General features: G+C 40.3%; 1 protein-coding gene across 10 annotated transcripts in view; it reads right to left on the reverse strand.

Annotated features, from left to right (window-relative positions):
* Positions 1–17,875, reverse strand: part of BLTP1 (bridge-like lipid transfer protein family member 1) — a 211,177-nt gene extending 193,302 nt beyond the window's left edge. For 7 of the 10 annotated variants that reach the window (XM_055405582.2, XM_055405581.2, XM_055405584.2 and 4 more), the window contains exons 1-2: positions 17,618–17,874; positions 16,123–16,204 (exon numbers count right to left, since the gene is read on the reverse strand). The gene's annotated coding sequence lies outside the window, so the exon portion shown is untranslated. Of the gene's footprint in view, positions 1–16,122; positions 16,205–17,617 lie in introns of all 10 variants that reach the window. The other 3 variants (XM_055405590.2, XM_055405589.2, XR_016035322.1) reach the window with 2 other exon arrangements.
* Positions 17,876–18,239: the final 364 nt, after the last annotated feature.

Below are 18,239 nucleotides of genomic sequence, written 5' to 3' on the forward strand. Positions count from 1 at the left end.
CATCTATGGAGTCGCACAGAGTCAGACATGACTGAAGCGACTTAGCAGCAGCAGCAGCAGTGCATATTGAAAGCTGCTAAGAAACTATATCTTAAATGCTCATATCATAAGAATAATGTGTAATTATTCAAGATGATGGATGTTATCTAAACACTGTGGCAATCATTTTGCAATATATACATATATCAAATCATTATGTAGTATACCTTCAACTAATACAGTGTTATACATCAATTCAGAGAAGGCAATGGCAAGCCACTCCAGTACTCTTGCCTAGAAAATCCCATGGATGGAGGAGCCTGGTAGGCTGAAGTCCCTGGGGTTGCTAAGGGTCAGACACGACTGAGAGATTTCACTTTCACTTTTCACTTTCACACATTGGAGAAGGAAATGGCAACCCACTCCAGTGTTCTTGCCTGGAGAATCCCAGGAAAGGGGGAGCCTGGTGGGCTTCCGCCTATGGGGTCACACAGTCGGACACGACTGAAGTGACTTAGCAGCAGCAGCAGCATACATCAATTATATTTAAATAAAACTGAGGCGAAATGCTACATTTTGCAATACTTTGAAAAAATCTATCAACTAGTAACAAAATTAGGAGGCTAACTTTTACAACATAAGCTTTCTCTTTCTTATCTTTTGAGACTAAAAAAAGTAAAAATTTTAAAAGGGAGAAAACACTTCGAGAAGGCCTACAATCTAAACCAAATATTCATATATATAATGGTTTACATATTACAAAATAACATCTGAACCTATCTCAAACTTATTTTTCCATTTTACAGATGTATCGCCAGCACACTACTGAGTTGATGAAAAGAGAACCTAGTGACTCCTAGTGGGTACTCCATGAGGGATACACCCTGGCATTCAGATCTCCATATAATAGGGACGAGATCTCTCTGCCAAAAGAATCCACAGTCTTCATGCAAAATCACTTGGACCACCCATCGCTTTAACAGCCCAAAGCCAAAGAGAATATAGAAAGAGGGTATTCGAATTGTCAAGACAGAAAACTGCAGTATTCACAGTTTTAACCAACATGAGTCCAATTACTAGTTAATGCAAAATCATTAACAGATATCAACAGACAAAGGCTGCTATACTGTTGTTAACAGTAGTTAAAAGAATATATTTTGAGCAAGTACAGAAGTAAAGGCTAACACTGAACAAAGGCCCTAAAGTAAAGTAGACATTCTGGCCTAAGGGAAGTGTCTAAAAACAACACCAGACACAGAAAACCCAGACTGAACTGGGGCTATACACTTTGCCACATTGCTTAAGTGCCACACCGACAATCCCTTAAAGAAGATGAAGTGGAGATTGATTTAAGAACCTACTGCATAACCTTCACTGAGCAAATGATGGAATAAAAAATAACCTGCTTGTTTCCTCGTTCCTACCTAAACAGTTTATGTTAAAAGCCACAAGGTGAAGTCAGTCTCTCCCATCAAGAAGCTTCCATAAGTCTCTTACCCTTCTCCATCAGAGGGCAGACAGACTGAAAACCACAATCACAGGAAACTAACCAATCTGATCACACAGACGACAGCCTTGTCTAACTCAATGAAACTATCAGCGATGCCATTTAGGGCCACTCAAGATGGAAGGGTCATGGTGGAGAGTTCTGACAAAACATGGTCCACTGGAGAAGGGAATGACAAACCACTTCAGTATTCTTGCCTTGAGAACCCCATGAACAGTATGAAAAGGCAAAAAGACAAGGACACTGAAAGACGAACTCCACAGGTCAGTGGATGTCCAATATGCTACTGGAGAATAGTGGAGAAATAACTCCAGAAAGAATGCAGAGACAAAGCCAAAGCCAAAAAAAAAAAAAAAACAGTTGGGGATGTGACTGGTGTTGGAAGTAGTCCAACGCTGTAAGGGGCAATATTGCATAGTAACCTGGAATGTTAGGTCCGTGAATCAAGGCAAATTGGAAGTGGTGAAACAGGAGATAACGAGTGAACGTCGACATTTTAGGTTATTAGCAAACTAAAAACTAAAATTCATTTTGGTGAATTTAATTAGGATGACCATTATACCTACTACTGTTGGCAAGAATCCCTTAGAAGAAATGGAGTAGCCATCATAGTCAACAAAAGGGTCCGAAATGCAGTCCATGGATAGAGTCTCAAAAACGACAGAATGATCTGTTTATTACCAAGGCAAAACATTCAATACCACAGTAATCCAAGTCTATGCCCAGACTAGCAATACTGAAGAAGCTGAAGCTGAACGGTTCTATGAAGACATACTAGACCATCTAGAATTAACACCCCAAAAAGATGTTCTTTTCATTACAGGGGACTGGAATGCAAAAGTAGGGAGTCAGGAAATACACGGAGTAAGAGGCAAATTTGGCCTTGGAGTACAGGATGAAGCAGGGCAAAGGCTAATAGAGTTTTGCCAAGAGAACGCACTGGTCATAGCAAACACCCTCTTCCAACAACACAAGAGAAGACTATACATGGACGTCACCAGATGGTCAATACCGAAATCAGACTGATTATATTCTTTGAAGTCACAAATGGAGAAGCTCTATACAGTCAGGAAAAACAAGACTGGGAGCTGACTGTGGCTCAGATAATGTACTCCTTATTGGCAAATTCATACCTAAATTGAAGAAAGTAGGGAAAACCACTAGATCATTCAGGTATGACCTAAATCAAATCCCTTACGATTATACAGTGGAAGTGACAAATAGATTCAAGGAATTAGATCTGATAGAGTGCCTGAAGAACTATGGATGGAGGTTTGTGACACTGGACAGGAGGCAGGGATCAAGACCATCCCCAGGAAAAGGAAATGTAAAAAGGCAAAATGGCTGCCTGATGAGGCCTTACAAATAGCTGAGAAAAGACGCAAAAGGCAAAGGAGAAAAGGAAAATAATATCTATTTGAATGCAGAGTTCCAAAGAATAGCAAGGAGAGATAAGAAAGCCTTCCTCAGTAATTAATGCAAAGAAATAAGAGGAAAACAATAACCTGGGAAAGACTAGCAATCTCTTCAAGAAAATTAGAGTTACAAAGGGAACTCTTCATGCAAGTTCAGTTCAGTTCAGTTGCTCAGTCGTGTCCGACTCTCTGCGACCCCATGAATCACAGCACACCAGGCCTCACTGTCCATCACCAACTCCCGGAGTTCACTCAAACTCATGTCCATCGAGTTGGTGATGCCATCCAGCCATCTCATTCTCTGTCGTCCCCTTCTCCTCCCACCCCCAATCCCTCCCAGCATCAGACTCTTTTCCAGTGAGTCAACTTGTCGCATGAGGTGGCCAAAGTATTGGAGTTTCAGCTTTAGCATCAGTCCTTCCAATGAACACCCAGGATTGATCTCCTTTAGAATGGACTGGTTGGATCTCCTTGCATTCCAAGGGACCCTCAAGAGTTTTCAAGGGACCCTCAAGAGTTTTCTCCAGCACCACAGTTTAAAAGCATCAATTCTTCGGCGATCAGCTTTCTTCACAGTCCAACTCTCACATCCATACATGACCACGGGAAAAACCATAGCCTTGACTAGACGGACCTTGGTTGGCAAAGTAATATCTCTGCTTTGTAATATACTATCTAGGTTGGTCATAACTTTCCTTCCAAGGAGTAAGCATCTTTTAATTTCATGGCAAAGATGGGCACAATAAAGGACAGAAATGGTATGGACCTAACAGAAGCAGAAGATATTAAGAAGAGGTGGCAAGAATACACAGAAGAACTGTATAAAAAAGATCTTCATGACCCAGATAATCACAGTGGTGTGGTAACTCACCTAGAGCCAGACATCCTGGAATGTGAAGTCAAGTGGGCCTTAGGAAGCATCACTATGAACAAAGCTAGTGGAGGTGATGGAATTCCAGTTGAGCTATTTCAAATCCTGAAAGATGATGCTGTGAAAGTGCTGCACTCAATATGCCAGCAAATTTGGAAAACTCAGCAGTGGCCACAGGACTGGAAAAGGTCAGTCTTCATTCCAATCCCAAAGAAAGGCAATGCCAAAGAATGCTCAAACTACCACACAACTGCACTCATCTCACACGCTAGTAAAGTCATGCTCAAAATTCTCCAAGCCAGGCTTCAGAAATACGAGAACTGTGAACTTCCAGATGTTCAAGCTGGTTTAAGAAGGGGCAGAGGAACCAGAGATCAAACTGCCAACATCCACTGGATCATCAAAAAAGCAAGAGTTCCAGAAAAACATCTACTTCTGCTTTATTGACTATGATTGTGACTATAAAGACTTTGATTGTGTGGGCCACAACAAACTCTGGAAAATTCTTAAAGAGAAGGGAATACCAGACCACCTGATCTGCCTCTTGAGAAACCTGTATGCAGGTCAGGAAGCAACAGTCAGAACTGGACATGGAACAACAGACTGGTTCCAAATAGGAAAAGGAGTACCTCAAGGTTGTATATTGTCACCCTGCTTATTTAACTTATATGCAGAGTATATCATGAGAAACGCTGGGCCGGAGGAAGCATAAGCTGGAATCAAGATTGCCAGGAGAAATATCAATAACCTCAGATATGCAGATGACATCACCCTTATGGCAGAAAGTGAAGAACTAAAGAGCTTCTTGATGAAAGTGAAAGAGGAGAGTGAAAAAGTTGGCTTAAAACTCAACATTCAGAAAACTAAGATCATGGCATCTGGTCCCATAACTTCATGGCAAATAGATGGGGAAACAGTTTTGGAAACAGTGACAGACTTTTTTATTGGGCTCCAAAATCACTGCAGGTGGTGAAATTAAAAGATGCTTACTTCTTGGAAGAAAAGTTATGACCAACCTAGACAGCATATTAAAAAGCAGACACATTACTTTACCAACAAAGGTCCACCTAGTCAAAGCTATGGTTTTTCCAGTAGTCATGTATGGATGTGAGAGTTGGACTATAAAGAAAGCTGAGCACTGAAGCACTGATGCTTTTGAACTGTGGGGCTGGAGAAGAGTCTTGAGAGTCCCTTGGACTGCAAGGAGATCCAACCAGTCCATCCTAAAGGAAGTCGGTCCTGACTATTCATTGGAAGGACTGATGCTGAAGCTGAAACTCTAATACTTTGGCCACCTGATGAGAAGAACTGACTCATTTGAAAAGACGCTGGTGCTGGGTAAGATTGAAGGCAGTATTAGAATGAGATGACAGAGGATGAGATGGTTGGATGGCATCACTGACTCAATGGACATGAGTTGAGTAAACTCCAGGAGTTGGCGATAGACAGGGAGGCCTGGTGTGCTGCAGGCCATGGAGTCTCAAAGAGTCAGACACGACTGAGTGACTGAACTGAACTGGGTAAGGTAGGCATATGTACATAGGGAGGAGAGGGACAGGAGTCTCAATGGCCAAAAGTAGAATGTCAGAGCCAAATAAAACCTTCAGTACTCTAAGTATCCATCTGTGTGCTGAAAAGGCTAGAGGGAAAGCAGCAGTATTTTACGTTATCATGCCTGGAGAATCCCATGGACGGGGGAGCCTGGTGGGCTTCCGTCTATAGGGTCACACAGAGTCGGACACAACTGAAATGACTTAGCAGCAGCAGCAGCAGTCATAGCAGGATGAGGAGGAGTACTTCTCAGGTGCTGGATCCTGGTTGGAAGGACAAGGGCATCCAAGGTAGGGGAGAGGACAGGAGCAGTCCAGCTCAGGTATCAGAGCCTGGGCAGGAAAGAAGGTCATTCAAACAGGGAGGCTTCCTAGTGCAGGGTGTCAGAACCCAAGAGGAAGGCATCAGATCCCAAAGATATAAGCAGAGCTTCCATGCAGGAGAGTGATCTGGAATATGACAGGAGCAGGATAAGGACAAACACCTGGGAGGTGGCTCACGTATGTGATGCGTGAGGGAGTTAATCTAGTAAGTATATCAAGAATAATGGAAGCCAAGTTTCTCACTGTCAGAGTATATACAAAGGAAGAAAATCAGAATTAACCCTGTGGTGTTGGATAAAAACTAGAGGTATGGCTTTCAATATAAATGGATATAGAAATAGCTATAGCTGCATATGTATATATGTCCATAGTTCATTAACAGACCCTGAGAGCAGCACCCCAATATAAATGAACAGAAGACTTCTCTTCTAAAAACCATTTTCTCTTTAGAGAGGTCCTTGAAGAAATGGCTAATTCTACAACCAGGGCAGGGAAAGTCAGGATAAGCTTTGTTTTCCATAAAGGAAAAAAGTGTTCAAAGAACGATGGAAAATGTCAAAAGGAAGTAAAAACCAGCTTTAAGAGGCTCCCATTGGCAAATCTGGGACAATTTAAGCATTGCCATAAATAATAGTAACAAACCACAACCCATTTAATAAATACAAATCTATGAATCCAATATAATCAACTAAATTTTGATGAGCAACAGCATACTTATATCTTAGAATAACTGCTCACCAAAATAACTGTTAATGAAGAAGGGGAAAAGAGGAATTTTGAGACAGCTGACAATTAAGTGATCAACGTTCCTGTATGCTTAGTTGTGTATGACTCTCTGCAACCCTTTGGGCTGTAGTCCACAAAGCTCCTCTGTCCATTGGGTTTTCCAGGCAAGAATACCAGAGTGGGTTGCCATTTCCTTCTCCAAGGGATCTTCCCGAACCAGGGATCAAACCTGCGTCTCCTGCGCCTTCTGCATTGCAAGCACATTCATTACCCTCTGAGCCATCAGGGAAGCCCAAGTGATCAAACACCATCAATATAGGTATAAATCAAAATCATTTACTTTTTAATAAAGAAAACAGCCTAGTGTTGGTGGTATAGTGGTGAGATAGCTGCCTTCCAAGAAAACAGTCTCACTTCCTTGATATTCCTGCAAAGACACATAACCTGAATCTAATCTATCCTGCTTCTCTCCTCTCAATCACAATGACCAATAGATTGTTTTATTCATCTTTGTATCCACAATACCAGTGACAATGCCTTGAACACAGCCATTAATTTCAAGTACGTCATTTTAAATGGTATTTTAATTACACAAAAAGTAACACTGATCTACATGTTTTAAGACGTGTTGTCTCAGTATTTTCATGATTCACCTATATTCTGTTCATTCTTTCTGAAATCCATGGGACTCATTTCAAAACTGCTGTCCACATTAGAAAAGAAATTGTGGCAATTACTATTTCAGTGACATACAAAGAAAAAGCACAAAAATGTGAAACAGTTTAATCAAACACAGCAATGGCCAGAGATTTATCAAAGTTCCTAATACCACCACCACTACCACAATTCTTAGAAATAGCTTTTCGAAAGAAAAAAAAGTACTTTTCTAAGTGAATTATCTGTAAAATATTTTCAAATACTATATTCAACTTATTTTCTCTCCCACTCGCATGAAGGAACAAAACTAACATCTAATACTTGCATCATCAGACTTTTAGAGACAGAACCCCAGATCTTGATTTGGTCCTACAAGAAGAGAGGTCAGCCTACAAATCAATTAAAAAAAAAATACAAATAATCTGACAGAAAAATAAGAAAATATATAAACAGGTAATTCACAGAGAAAGATAGTATCACTAGGAATTGGCAACAATCACAATTTACCACTCACTAGTCGTAAAAGCAAAAATTTTTAGAAAGATTACAAACAACTATATTGGCAAAAGTAAGGGGAAACGGGCACTCAGAGTTGACAGAAGTAAAGTGCCTTTGAGAAGAACAACTTATCAGATACTACAAAAATGTACATGTTCTGATTAGAAAGTTTCAGTTCTAGGGCTCTATTTATTTCTCAGAAATACGTAGAAACAAAGATGGTTTTTCAAGGACAATCACTGCAACATTATATATCATACTGAGAAAATCGAAAAATGTTAGTTGATAGGAAAATAGTTAAATTATGGGATACCCTTATCATATGTAATACTATGTGAAATAATATGTAGCCTTTTTAAAAGAATAAAACAGCTCTATAGGGAATACAGAGAAATGTTCAGGATATATGTAATGTTAGGAGGAGAAAACCAAGTTGAGCAAAAAGATGTATAGTACTCTTATATTTAAAAAAAATAGACTATCCATTATATGTATTACATATCTAAACCATATAGATACACCACATACGCACATATGTACATCTGTGATGTGTATATTTATAATTTTATTAATCTGCAAAAACATTAGCAAAGCCATTACTTCTGAGAGATAACTATTATTTAAATATTTTACAACTGGCTTGTAATTCTTCCTTAATTAAAAAAAAAAAAAAAAAAAGGAGGGTGGTGGCTAGAAGAGGCAAAAAAGGGGCTTTTTCTGCCCAAGCACACATGCCACAGCCTCTCCTTATAACTATGGCAAGAAACAGGTTTCTCCCACCTCTAGAATATCAACGTGATCATCTGTCAGTTGATCATCTGTCATTCTACCACCATGTCTGTCTTTCTTCAGTTCTTAAATCCTTGTCTTTAAAAAAAAATTAAATGCAAATACCAAGCAATATCAAACTCAAAGGTTTCATTAAAACCTCAGAAATATCAGTTAACACCTCAGCAAGAATTATTTGATTTGATAGCTCTGAGTGTAAGAACGGAAGCTGAACAGCTATACTGTTATAAAAAAGCGGAAAGGGCTAGGTTACAAAGAAGGAAGAACACCAACAGGAAAGAGACTGGAGGAATGGAGAAAGAGGAAGCAGTTACCAAGGAATAACAGAAGAGTCAAAAGGTCCCGCCTTAGACTGTATTGTTCCAAAAGCAGAACATAATGTGGATTGAGATCTGAGACTACCTGGATTCAAACACCAGATCAAACATTATAGCTATGTGACCATGGGCAAGTTACCTAACCTCTCTGTGGTCTTATTCCTCTGTAAAATGAGAACACTAACAGTATCTACCTCACAGAGTTTACAGTTTGGATACGTAAAACATTTAGAACAACTCTGGCACACAGTAGGTTAATATACCGTGTAAATGCCTGATGCTGGCAATCAGCGCCACTTGTGCTTTGCTCATATACTGTTGATATTCACCTCTACACCAGAAGATTATTCCTTCTGAACAATTGTAACACCCCACTGTAGGTTGCTTTCTGACTGCAGAAATGTGTTCAGTCTGTACTTAGGGTAGGCCAGAAATGCTGGAATCAAAGTCAATGAATCCTCGAAAGTCATGGGGTAAACACCTGCAGCTTCCCTGCTCTTGACTTGGGATAACTCGGATGCATATTTTATTTGGTCTCTGAGAGATCCCCAGTGGTAGTGAGTTCCAGATGCCCACAGTAGTAACTGTATCTTAACATTCATCACATTGTAACTATTAGTTTCGAAGTCTGTTCCCCACAAGACAGCTTACTGCTCTTTAAGGATGTCTTTGCCCTATTCATCTGCCTATGCAATATCCAAGAAAGTTTCTGGAATGCAGTAGTCTCTCAATAAATACTTATTTCATAAATGAATGAAATAAATGCCTTACTGTAGAAAGTACATAATTATGAACTATTGCCAAAGGTATGCACTTATTCAAGGCCAAGAGACTCCTAGATGATCTTTTTCACACTCAAGAATTATTTGGTTTTCATTTACTCGAGCGGCGAGTTGACTTACTGGAAAAGACTGATGCTGGGAAAAGTTGGGGGCGGGAGGAGAAGGGGACGACAGAGAGTGAGATGGCTGGATGGCATCACCGACTCTGTGGACATGAGTTTGAGTGAACTCCAGGAGTTGGTGATGGACAGGGAGGCCTGGCGTGCTGTGATTCATCGGGTTGGGGAGAGTCGGACACGACTGAGCGACTGAACTGAACTGAACTGAAGAAGAAGGTATTCAACATCTTGATAACCCATTCCAAATATTAAAAAATGAAGGAAAAATTAATCATACTCAAAACTCTCATGCAACAATTGTCACAATTATTTGTATAAAAGGTATTCACATATCTTCAGATTGTTAAAGTTCTTTGAATTTAACCACAGTTCCTTATAATAAAGGAAACTATATGGTTGTTTGGGTTTTTTAAATTTCTTTTTTATTGAAGTATAGTTAACTCACAATGTTGTGCCAATCTCTGCTGTATAGCAAAGTAACTCAGTTATACATACACATTTTTATATATTATTTTTCATTTTGGTTTATCACAGGATATTGCATATAGATCACTATGCTAAACAGGTTTTAAGAGTTGGAAAATAAATCAACTTTACGGCTTTCCTTTAAACTTCATCAACACTGACATTCTCTTCAACATCAAGCGTATCTATCAGCACATAGCAGCATTCCGTACACTAGATATTTTGTGAAGTATGCATTTTGTACACATTTATGCATTGCTTGCCCATAAACCAAACTAGACTCATTTTACATTAACTGTTACAGAATCTATAAGATTCTACATTAACTGTTACAGAATATATTTCAAACTTACTTGAAAACTTTCCAGGTATGGTTTGGTTTCTGCACATATGTAAGAAATTACCTTGAGATACCTTTGTAGAAGTCCCAATTTCAAAGTCATTTATGTCTGCCCTAATCAAGAAGTAACTGACTCAAAGTGAAAGTTCCTCAGTCATCTCTGACTGTCTGCAACAACATGGACTATAGAGTCCATGGAATTCTCCAGGCCAGAATACAGGAGTGGGTAGTCTTTCCCTTCTCCAGGGGATCTTCCCAACCCAGGGACCAAACCCAGGTCTCCCACATTGTAGACGCATTCTTTACCAGCTGAGCCACAAGAGATGTGGATATGGGGGAGAGGGAGGAAGTAACTGGCCATGTGTGTTTACCAACATTCTCATCATACTAAGTTCAAAGAAATTATTTTTATTAGGATGTTGCTATGCAGAGACCCAACAGATCCATTTAATAGCCAATTTCTATGAACTGAGAACACTTAAATTGAACTTTTACATAAATACTATAACATAGAAGAGACTGCTTTAGGAATTTTATGCAGATACAACCTTATACTACAGGTGATACCTGAAACAGTATTTTAAGTGGATATGGAGCTGGATAAAAACATACTTCACATATATATATAAAGTGACAAGGTCCAGTAAGGTCAGTAGTCTAGACTTACAAACATTTTGGACGATGTTACATTACTCTTTTAAATGTTCATTCCATGCTATTAACTCACCATTATAATGATAAAATATAGCTAACATTATAAAATGGCCAACATTTATTCACTGCTTGCTATGTGCTAGGCACTATTCTAAACACTTTACATATAGTTACTGATCTAACTGTTAGAAATAACTACCTATTAACAATTCCCCATTTTACAGAGAGAAAATTGTGGCAATGAGAAGCAAAGCACAAACAAAGCTAAGATATGGCCAATCTAGGATATGAACCTACACAGTTTGGCTTTACAGTCTGTGTAAATTTATATTACCTCTCATATCAGTTCAGTTCCTCAGTCATGTCCAACTCTGCGCTCCACGGACTGCAGCATGCCAGGCCTCCCTGTCCATCGCCAGTCTTTTCCAACACCACAGTTCAAAAGCATAAATTCTTCGACGCAAAGCTTTCTTTATGGTCCAACTCTCACATCCATACATGACTACTGGAAAAACCATAGCTTTGACTAGATGGACCTTTGTTGGCAAAGTAATGTGTCTGCTTTTTAATATGCTGTCTAGGTTGGTCATAACTTTTCTTCCAAGGAGCAAGTGTCTTTTAATTTCATGGCTGCAGTCACCACCTGCAGTGATTTTGGAGCCCAATAAAAAAGTCTGTCACTGTTTCCAAAACTGTTTCCCCATCTATTTGCCATGAAGTGATGGGACCAGATGTCATGATCTTAGTTTTCTGAGTGTTGAGTTTTAAGTCAACTTTTTCACTCTCCTCTTTCACTTTCATCAAGAGGTTTTTTAGTTCCTCTTCACTTTCTGCCATAAGGGTGGTGTCCTCTGCATATCTGAGGTTATTGATATTTTTCCCAGCAATCTTGATTCCAGCTTGTGCTTCACACATAGGTTCACAGAAATTGCAATTGTCTTTTGGTCCTCTCATTTTTTTTTAACTACAAAAGTGAATCCCTTCCTTCCACCTCTAAATTCTCGATTAGGAGTTAATATTTAATGTTACCAAAATCCATATTTTGGTATAAAAAATTCATATTTTGCCCAAAATGGCATTTTTTTCTCCTAAAAGAATCTTCAAATAAATCAAAGGCCAGTAGTCACTTTTTAAAATTAACTATAAGAGGCAACACATCAAGTTATTAAGTATAATCAATGGTAAAGGAGGATAAATTATAAAGTCAAATCTGACAGAACCACCTCACCACTTTTCTACACTTCTCTCTCTCCTGGAAGACATAAAGGCTGTTCAGTTCAGTTCAGTCGCTCAGTCGTATATTTTTACAGAGCTTGCCGCTGCTGCTGCTGCTAAGTCGCTTTAATCGTGTCCGACTCTGTGTGACCCCATAGACAGAAGCCCACCAGGCTCCCCCGTCCCTGGGATTCTCCAGGCAAGAACACTGGAGTGGGTTGCCATTTCCTTCTCCAATGCATGAAAGTGAAAAGTGAAAGGGAAGTCGCTCAGTCGTATCTGACTCTTAGTGAGCCCATGGACTGCAGCCTACCAGGCTCCTCCATCCATGGGATTTTCCAGGCAAGAGTACTGGAATGGGGTGCCACTGCTTTCTCCCTTACAGAGCTTATTTGCCCCCTAAAGAAACTGACAATTGATGGCAGGTATGTGGAAGCTTTAATATATGTACAAAAAGTATTTTATATTCTTCCCTTCAAGAAGTGGTGCTTAACTCATTCCCAAGTGTGGGCTGGACTTACTGATTCAGTTCTAAAAGAACAGGGTAAAGGAATGGTGTGTCACTCTGTCAAAACTGGCATCATAGCTTCCTCTCTGCATGCATGTGCTCTGTTTCACTCTGATCATTTGCTCCAGAGCAAGACAGCTGCTGGTGCCTTGTTCAGACACTTAAGACGCCCTAGAGAAGTTCATGTGGTGAGAATTTGAGGCCTGCAGCCAAAAGCCATGTGAATGAACCATCATGGAAGCAAATCCTCTAGCCCCAGCTGAGCACTCACCTAACGTCCCAGCCAATCAACTACAACCTCATGAGGGACGCGAAGCCAGAAACAATCAGTTCAGTCACTCCCAAATTCCCAACCCACAGAAACTCTGAGATAATAAAAGTGACTAGTTTGGGGATAATTTCTTACTCTGCAACAAGTAACTAATACAAAATATGAGAAAGGTAATTTTGTGAGATATCTGCAAGCTATCTCTACCCTGATGATTCAAATCTGCCATCTTAAGCTGCACTACCCTCACTCCTCTTCACCAAATGATCAGCAAAACCACATGGAGAAGGCAACTGATCACATGAGTGAACCAAATCCTCTACCATTAAGTGGGAATCTCTTGCAAGGACTCTGGGGAGCAACCTCTACCCTTTCTCCAACGAATTTATCTGTACCCATAATCATCACCGCCTCCTTCCCTCTTGTCTAAGGAGACATCTATCTAAAGCACCCTTGACCTGCATTCTTGTATTCTATCCCTTCCAATTTGGTTAATGACCCAGCGCCACCAATTCTTCTCCTTTATTCCTCTGTCTTCAAATTCTCTTTCTGATGACTTTTTATCCTCAGCAAATAAAAACTATAAATGTATTCATATCATTCATACCTTTAAAAAACAAACACTCTCTCTCAGACTCTTATCTCTAACTATCCCCATTAACTATTTAAGAGCCAAACTTTCTGAAAGGGCAAATGACTTCAGCTATTTATTTTCCCTATCTTCTACCCAGTGTGAACTGGATCCATCTACATAATTGCTCCTGCAGAGGTCAACAACTTAACTGACATGTCCAAGGGTATTTTTGTTATCTTCATTTTAGCTGATGCCTCAAAGATACCTAATACTCATTCCTTTCCTCCAAATTCAGTACTTCCATTTACTTGTGACTCTGATTTTCTTCTACTTCCCTGCCTACTACCTCATCTCCTTTGAGGTATGTTTTCCTTTCACCTTACCCTTATTGCTGTTTAGCCACTCAGCCGTGTCCAACTCTTTCATGACCCCATAGACTGTAGCCCTGTAGGAGATTCCAGGCTCCTCTTTCCATTAACTTTTTCAGGCAAGAATACTGGAGTGGGTTGCCATTTCCTTCTCCAGGGGATCTTCCTGACCCAGGGATCGAACCCACATCTCCTGCATTGGCAGGCAGATTCTTTACCCCTGAGACACGTGAGAATCCTATCCTTATTAAATACCCTTAAATATTATTCCCCATTCTCATATCTCTTCTTTTACTCTACATCTTTTTCCCTTACTGATCTCACCCATTCCCATTGCTTTTAACTATCATCTATAAACTGAGACTTCAAATTTAAATATCAGGCTGAGTCTTCTTCTTAACTCAGATCCATATATACAACTACCTAATGACATTTCTTGGAAGTCACAGATGCCGCAAATATAAGAACCCCAGTCGGAACTTGTCTCCGCCAACCATGCTTCTCAATATATTCCTCTTTCTATATACTCCCTCAGTAAATGGGCCCAGAATCCACTCAGTTTCTAGATATCAGCTAGATAGCTAGATATCAGCTGATATCAGCTAGATATCAGCTAATTTAGTTCATTTACCCTGAAAATATTAATTAAACATTAATAACAAAACTGAACATGATAACGGCTGGAAGTCATCCTGACTCCATTTTCCCTCAAGCCTACTAAATCTCACCCATTGTATCTCCTTTATATCTATCTAATCCATCACCATCTCTTAATTCCCATTTGCACTGCTTTGCTTCTAAGGCTTATTTGCCACCTAGATTACAATAGCTTCTAACTGACTGCCATGCTTCCAAGCTATCTCCAATTACCATGCAGACTGTTACCTCTCTGACCATGTCTCTTCTATTTGCCATATATAAGTTCCCTGAAATTTTCTCAAAATAAAGAGTTAATTTTCTTAATCTCCCTTGAACGTTTGGGATTCTAACACTATAGTTTTTAATTTATTTTTGAGGTAACATCAGTTTATAATATTAAGTAAGTTTCATTATATTTTTACTTCTGCATAAATTACAATGTGTTCACCAACAAAAATTTAGCTTCTATTCATCAGCATACATTGATCTTCTTTTCCTATTTCACCTTGTTTTTTATATTCTACGTATGAGTGAAATCATACATTATGTGCATTTCATCTTATTTCAGTTAGCATAAAATCCTCAAAATCTATCCATGTTGTAACAAATGGCAAAGTTATATCCTTTTTTACCACTGAGTATTTTATATATATATATATATATATACCACAGCATTATTTACAATAGCCAAGATATGGAAACAACCCAGCCCCATCAAAAGAAGAATGAATAAAGAAGATGTGGTCTACGACTATCTCTATCATGGAAAACAGTACACAAAAGTGAAGTCTGTAAGAATTCTGGTTTCCCAGTGTACCTTAAAGCAGCACTAATAAGAGTACCCCCCTTTATTAACTAAAAATAATATGAAAGATTATAAACATTACTATATGAGTAGTGCTGTTTTCTTAGTTTTTATATAAACCAAAAACATTACTGCATATAAAACTTTTTTTAAAAGATATGGGTTAACAAAAATATTGCCTTCTAGAAAAAAGTTCACTACTCTAATGCTCTCCAGAGCCATGATGACCACAACTCTTATCAGAAGGCTGAAAAAAATGTATGACATATGGTACTCAAACAGTAATTGAGTACTTATTTATGAAATTAAGATTCTCTCGATCATGTTTAACCGTGTCTTCTATTATTCTCTGTAGAACTCAAAGTGAAAAATACACTTAAGTTCAACTATACACAGTTTTCTATGAAGAACAAACCAAAAGTCAACTAATTTTCTTCCTTTCTTTTTAAAATCCCTTATAACATGGGCAGATTGATGAGGAAGCAAAAGAGAGAACAGAAAGTTGACACTTAATAGATAATCAAGCGAACGCTTCCTTTGGTTTTCTCCTGCCAATACACAAGCTAAGCACATGACTCAACTGTCAGTCACAGCAATAGTTCAAAACTCAGGTAAAATGATTGACAGCTCACCTTATACACTACTGTCACCCAGCCCCATTCTTAGACCAATTTAAGCAGGTTAAATTACAACTGAAGCAGAAAGTTAGATTTTCTCTATCTGAGCTTTAATTGACAACCCAAAATATTTACCAGGTTGTTGTTTTTCAGTCTGTAATGTTGTTTTCCTTTTCTTGATCAGAAGGCCTATCAGAAGTGTTTCATCTTGACACATCTGAAAAGAATACCAATTTTAACCAATTATACAAGATATTCTTGCTTTATCAGCAGTTTCACCATCTCAGATTAAATGATTTCATTACACATGCCCTTGCATGTGTACACACACAAGGAAACTAATGTTAATCTAGTGTTGTATTTTCTTCAAAAAAATATTCCTAAAACTAGAAGACCACATTTCCAAACTACAGTCTTCCAAAGATTTCAAAACCACTGTACATATGGAAAGAGCATGATTCTGGTAACCAGAGGAGTCTAGAGGTCGGATGTTACCTTTAAAACACTCCTGGGTCCTTGCCAGCCAAAATGATGCCTCAATTTCCTTCCTGTTCCCAGCACTTTTTATCAAATGAAAATCACATTGCAAGTTCTCAAGCTGCTTTTGGGTGTGGTAAAGCACACTACTTAAAGGACTCTGAACCAGAGTCCAATTACCTGATTTAAATCACAGCTCTGACTTTGGACAAGTTGTTTTTTAGGTCTGTGGGATTTAGTTCTCTCATCTATAAAATGAGAGTTAAAAACAGACTTTACATGACAGGGTTGTTATGATTATTAAAGGAGATATGCACATGAAGCATGTACCACCAATACTTATATAAGATAAATACTCTGGTTAATTCATTTATTTTTATACTTCATATATCTCGCTAATTTAAAATAAATCAGCTTCATTGCTATGCACAGAGTTGAAAGCAGTAACGTGAAACCAGTTGAAACTTAGACGTTTCAACAGTCACGGAAAACAATGATTTCCTTACAGAGGAAATTTACAAGAACTCTCTCCCTTTAACAAGCGTCCCTAATTTGCTTCTGTCAAGACTAAGGCCAAGAGAAGCAGGAGGGGGACAATTCTGTAGAGGGAAAATCAACTTCCCTTCCTTTGGTCAAAAGATGTTTTCGCTGAAATGTGCTCTTCCATAGTGTAGACTCAGCAAGCCCCAATCAGAATACAAGCACACCACACCTGAAGAGTAGAGAGGGTTTCAAAGGCTCCCCCGCCCTTGGTCCACAACCTGCCCTGCGTTAAGCACTCAGGGGTCTCCTGCAGTCCCATGCAGCTAACAAGGCTAAAGCCAGAGCTTGCAGGTATGCGGTCCTTCCCACATACCAGCAGGTGGGCGTCGCCCGTCTGCCTTACCACCATTCACCGGGCCAGTTCCTGCATTCGAGTCCCTAATCACCTGACTGTCAAGGCCCTTTCAGGCCTTCTCACTGACCTCGGATACCCGGTGTTCAAGTCTCCGAGCTGCAGGTAAAGATGGCAAACGAGTAAGAGATGAGTCGACGCAGCAGCAAGCAGCCGCGACGAAGCCACACCTCCCTGATTCTGACCAGGCTGCGGTCCAGAGCTGCTGGGAAGAGTGCTGCCCACACAGACCCTGCCCAACCCGACCCGTCCCCTCACCTGAGCGAGCGCCGGGGCTACCGGAACCGCTCGGGTCTCTCTCCCGGGGACGCCGAGGGCCTTGGGCGGCGGCGGCAGCTGCTGCGCCCAGCCAAACACGGTCTGCTGAGCGCTGCCCGGGTCCACAGCCTCTCGCCCCGCCACCCGGCCCGCCGCCCGCCGTGCGGCCCGGGGCCCCCACCTCCGACACAGAGAGGGGCGGAGGAGGATGGGAGGGGTCCGAGATGGGGCCGGGCGGCACTGCGGCTGCGTCAACGGCTAACGTCACGCGTCTCGGCGCCGGCGCCTCGGGGCACGCCACCCGAGCCCCGCCCAGGAATTGGGGCGCCCCGCCCCCATCCTCTTTCTCCCGGCTTGGGGCGGAACCTGCACGTTGAGACCAAGTTCGGGGCGAATTTGAAAAATCGTTTTGCTACCCACCGTAAGGGAGTGTTAATGAGTTGCTCTACTGAGGCCCTGAGAGAGATGAGCACAGGTAGGGACAGATCGCTAATAAAAAGGAGAATCAGACCGGTGCTCTGATTTGGAGTGAATCGGCTCAGAATAGAGAGCAGTATTCCTGTGACTCTTAGCAACATAGGGGAGCTTGACGGTGTGAAATGCTGCCACAGTGAATCGCTCA

The sequence above is a fragment of the Moschus berezovskii genome, chromosome 19, assembly GCF_049115385.1.
Source record: "Moschus berezovskii isolate FMDL1 chromosome 19, NW_MosBer_1.0, whole genome shotgun sequence".
In the NCBI taxonomy this organism is placed as follows: domain Eukaryota; kingdom Metazoa; phylum Chordata; class Mammalia; order Artiodactyla; family Moschidae; genus Moschus; species Moschus berezovskii.